At 37.1% G+C, this 5,240-nt stretch overlaps 1 non-coding gene across 1 annotated transcript; it reads left to right on the plus strand.

Moving 5' to 3' along the window:
- The first annotated feature begins 1,426 nt into the window (after positions 1–1,426).
- LOC125618585 lies at positions 1,427–1,534 on the plus strand. The gene has a single exon (XR_007349924.1). It is a non-coding gene; the product is annotated as a U6 spliceosomal RNA (small nuclear RNA).
- The last annotated feature ends 3,706 nt before the right edge of the window (positions 1,535–5,240 follow it).

Raw genomic sequence — 5,240 nt, forward strand, 5'->3', positions numbered from 1 at the left:
CAACCCTCTTTTTTAAAATTATCCATAATACAGCCAGTAAGGCAAGGGCCCATCACAACTTAGCTGGCCTGAAAGATATGGGAAAGGGATCCCAGAAAAAAATAATGTCCATAGTGAATTTTGAAAAATAAGTAACTTTTCAGGTTTTTGAAGGAAACAAACTGCAGGTCTGCATGGTAGCAAAAAAAAAAAAAAATTATGGGAGAAGCTGGCCTATGCATGCAACTACAAATAAATCCATAGGCTGAAAACTAACACTGGAGAATATTTTGGACAGAAATGTGCTTAACCGGTTTAACAAAGTCTACACACAAACAGGATGCTTGACAAGGGTTATTGTGCATAATTCAGATTAAATTTGTAGCACTTCCCCTAAGGCATAGTGAGCAATAATAAGTAACTAAAATATTTGGCTCCTTTCTTTTCTTCATCTCCATTATTCCATCAGCCACCAAGTGGCAGTAATATTCCTTGAATTTGTCCTTTTTCTCCTTAGTCACTTTTTTCTCTTCTAAGCTATCATTTCTTGCCTGAATTATTTTTATAGTTGTCCCCTAACCAGTTTTCATTCCTCAATCCACTCAGATTTACATTGATATTACCACCAGGTTCATTTTCAAAATCATCACTCTTTTCAGGTTGTTGGGAAAAAAAATCCAAACAATACGTTCAATTTCCCATCAAAGGGTGGCATCATGCTTCAGTTCAGCTTTCTAAAATTGCAGTTTCTCCATGGTGGTGGCACTGCCCTATCTGATCTTAAGCCTTAGTCTCCAGATTTTTGCTGCCGCTGTTTATCTTTTCAATCTTGACTTAATCACATCTCATCCAGGTGCCACGACCCCTATTCCAATACTGCCCACTCTTTATGTGTCAGGTCAAGTTCACCATCGCACATCGGTCTCATACTCCCATACCACTCTGTGATGATTAATCTTATATATCAACTTGACTGGACTATAGGGTGCCTACACATTTACTGGAACATCATTCTGGGTTGTATGAGGTGTTTCTGGATCAGATTAACATTAGGTGGTAAACTGGGTAAAAGAGATCACCCTCCCTAATGTGGGTGGGTTTTCTCAAATCATTTGAAGGTTCACATGGAACTAAAAAGGTGAATGAGAAGAAATTCTTCCTGCCTGTTTGAGCTGGGACCTTGAACTTCTCTGGCCCTCACACTTGGACTGGAACATTGGTTGTTCTTAAACCTCATGTGTGCTAACTCTCTTCTTTTCCAGCTTGCAATTGCAAATCTTGAGAATTAGCCTTCATAATCCTGTGAGCTAGCTAATTCCTTATAATAAATTTAAGGATATAATAAACAGATGCTCAACTTATAATGTTTTGTCCTGTCAAACCCATCATAAATGGAAAATACTGTAGATGAAAACACTTTTTAAAAAAATATTTATTCCAATGTGTTATACATGACAGCAGAATGAATTTCAATTAAAATTGGAATAATACAGAGAAGATTAGCATGCTCCCTGCGCAAGGATGAAAATGCTTTTAATACACCTAACCTACTGAACATCATAACTGAGCAACACAGTGCTCTGAAGAGTTATCAGTTGTTTCCCCTAGAGATCACCTGCCTGGCTACGGGTGAGGCTCACTGCCGCTTCCCAGCACCACAAGAGAATGTTGTAGAGCATATTGCAAGATCAGAAAAAGATCAAAAATCAAAATTGTAAGTACAGTTTCTACTGAATGCATATTACCTTCACACCATCATAAAGTCCAAAAATCATAACTTAAATCCTAGTAAAATTATGTCAGTTCAAAATATGTGCTACTTATTCAATATAAGCATAAGTTCTTTTGTGAATAGGCCATTCTTGTATTTCTTAGTATAGCAAGAGTCAAATATTATTCACACAATTTACAACCCCCCTAAAATTACAATTGCATCATCTTAGGGTGATAATTTTAACCATTGATATTTTAATTATTTTCAGGCAAGAAGCTTTTTAAAGGATAACCCTTCTTTAAAGGGATAATCCAAAGGATAATTTTGAATAAAATTGAGAGTCAGTAATAGTATTGGAACTCATGTCAAGACAGTTTAAAAATAGGAGGCAGTTCTAACTTGGCTTCTGACCCAGTTGACCAGGGAAAGAGCTAGCCTAGCAAAATATTTCTAAGACCATAATAACACTTCCCGCTTAAAATGGGTGAGAAGTAAATGTGCCTGGGAAAATTCTGACCTTTTTACTTTATATTCTACCAAAAATAAATACATCAAAACAATGATTTGAATTCACAATCAAATACCAGACTTGGACATTTTTTGCTGAGCTAGTCTTGTAATTATAACATCATATAATCAAACTTCCTAATTCATTTTAAGAAGGTAGGTGGTAAAGCAAATTTTAAAAGTCATTATCCAACAACTAAAGAGATGCCAACCTGAACTGAATCCCGGACCTGAAAAAGGACACTCGGGAGAACAACAGCAAATTTAAGTAAGATCTGAGAATGAATAAGTAGAGTTAAATCAAAGTAAATTTCTTGATTAGATCATTGTATAGACTTTGGTAAAATACTGACATTTGGAAAATCTGGGTGAAGGGTACATGGAAATTTTTCGTATAATTTTTAGAACATTCTTATAAGACTAAAATTATCTTAATATAAAAAGTTCAAAAATGTTATTTAAATAAATCACAAAGCTACAAGTATTTTTATTAATCACATTGGATACTTCATAACTGGACCACTCTCTCCAGAATGGCTCACCTCAGTTGAGCTAACCACAGTAAAATACTTTCATTATTATTTTTTTCCTTAATTCACTGCTTCCCCCTTGCTGAGTCTGAAGTGTTTGAGTTAAGTGAATTTCCAATCCCATGAAGGGAAGGGGAACCTGCTTAAACTGGGGAAGCTGTCATGCTCTGAGTGGCTGCACATCTGGGAAACAAAGGCTGGTCCCTTTCTAATGTGTGATGCCCTAAACATTTGCAAATAAGAAAACATCATTGTAAAAATTTGTGGGGGGAATGTAGCGGGGAGATGTTGTTACCGGGGATTGATCTCAGGGGCACTCTGCCACTGAGCCACATCCACAGCCCTATTTTGTACTTTATTTAGAGACAGGGTCTCACTGAGTTGCTTAGCACCTTGCTTTTGCAGAGGCTGGCTTTGAACTCAAGATCTTCCTGCCTCAGCCTCCTGAGCCATCAGGATTATAGGCATGTGCCACTGCACCTGGCCTGAAAATTCCTGAGGAATTTCAAAGTGGTATTTTTAAGTAAGTACTAGTGCTTTTAGCCCTACCATTTCTCACTAGAAAACTCATATCAAAAACCAAGATGTTCATCTTCTCTTGGTTTCAGATAACACAATCATAATCCCTAAATATCATGGTCATTCTGTCAACGACGTTCAGTAAACCAATAATCAGCTACCATTTTTGAATATCATTTTGCCACATAAGAAGTTTTACATATATTTTTGTATATTCTAATGGGAAATAAGTCAATGGTAGCTTGAGAGAAATCCTTGAGTCTGCTTCCCCTGAACTTGTTTTCGAAGGCAGCAGTATTGCTGCACAGTTGGTCACCTTTAAATCTTATAAGCCACCATGTGATCAGATCAGCCAGCAACTCTTCAGTAGCATCACATCTTATAAAGAACAAAATGAGATTCACTAACTAGATGAAGAAATCTATAGATTTCTTCTATGGACTTCCATACCTATGCTATTTTGATGACCAATACTGCAAATTTCTATCCTGCAGCATTGAACATAGGAAAATAAAATATCAACGGGTCTTCTACATGAAACTTTAGTGAAGGGAAATGAATATTACAGTTGTCCATCGTATCATGATTCAACCGTGGTGAGTAGAGCTGAGAAAGACTATGTTTTGAGAAAGGAAAGTAAAAAAGGCAAAGGTTCATTTTGAAAGAATGCAAAAAAGCTAAGACTATCATGGAGTACTTCATTGCTCTCACCTAGGTGTGGAAGTTTAGTAAAGGCAAGAGCTGTAAACCTTTTACACATAGCTTTATTCATCTGTACTCAGATGAAGATAATTAGGACAATTTCAATAAAATCATAAATAAGGGTTTTGTCTTAAGAGACTCTTTCTTAACCTTTTCTGTTCCAGTCTTCCCAGAGTGGCACCTTCTACCCTCCCCTTCAGTGAACTGTGTTTTTCTGTTCTCAGAGAGTCCCCCCCTCTCAAAACCAGGGAGTATCTGATACCTGTATTTACTTTCCTGCCCATGTCGTTTTTTTTTTTTTGAATTTTTTAATATGTATTTTTTAGTTATCGGCAGATACAACATCTTTTGTTTTGTATGTGGTGCTGAGGATCGAACCCGGGTCGCACGCATGCCAGGTGAGCGCGCTACCGCTTGAGCCACATCCCCAGCCCATGCCCATGTCTTTTTATACTAAAATGTTAGATGTGAGCTCTCCCAGTGTGCAAAGACAATTAGTTCTGTGGAATAAAAAGTTCTGCTTTCTTTTAAAATAATTTTATTTTAGATATTTAGAGAAAGCAAACAGCCTGCTGAGAAACAAGACAAACTTTTCCTGACTCCAAAAAGGAAAACGTACTTAAGGAAACCTGAGAAACTGCACCATAAAATGATCAGATCAGCCTTTCCGGGCACAAACCTTAACCCCTCCATTCCCCGCAACACACACTATTTTTTTTTTTTTTGCTCCAATTAATTTTCTCATGTTAACCCAGCACTCCTGAAGCTCCACCTGCCCTGGGTCTTCCTTCCCTTGTTTCCAAGTGTCCATGTTGACCTCCTACCTTCACGTTCAGAGGTTATCACACAACTTTTCCTCTGTTTCAAATGTTCTAAGATCCTGAAAAATCCATAGATTAAGATGGGGAGAAAGATAGGGGGACACTAAGTTGTGCTCAAAAGCTTCTTATTTGAGAAGCTTTTTTTAATATTTATTTTTTAGTTTTAGGTGGACACAATATCTTTATTTTATTTTTATGTGGTGCTGAGAATCGAACCCAGTGCTTCACGCATACTAGGTAAGCACACTACCACTTGAACCACATCCCCAACCCCTTGAGAAGCTTTTTATTTTACAGACCCAGGAGGTCTGTAAGATGGGGACAGGCAAGTTCACACCTTAAACTATGCAAAGGTTCTTGAGGTCAAAGTAGCCCCTGTTGTGAAAGAGTAATATAAAACTTTTATTTAAAAAAAATGTATATGCATATCCTTGAATGATAATAATGCTAGAAGGTAGAGTGAAACAA

The sequence above is a fragment of the Marmota marmota genome, unplaced genomic scaffold, assembly GCF_001458135.2.
Source record: "Marmota marmota marmota unplaced genomic scaffold, marMar, whole genome shotgun sequence".
In the NCBI taxonomy this organism is placed as follows: Eukaryota; Metazoa; Chordata; class Mammalia; order Rodentia; family Sciuridae; genus Marmota; species Marmota marmota.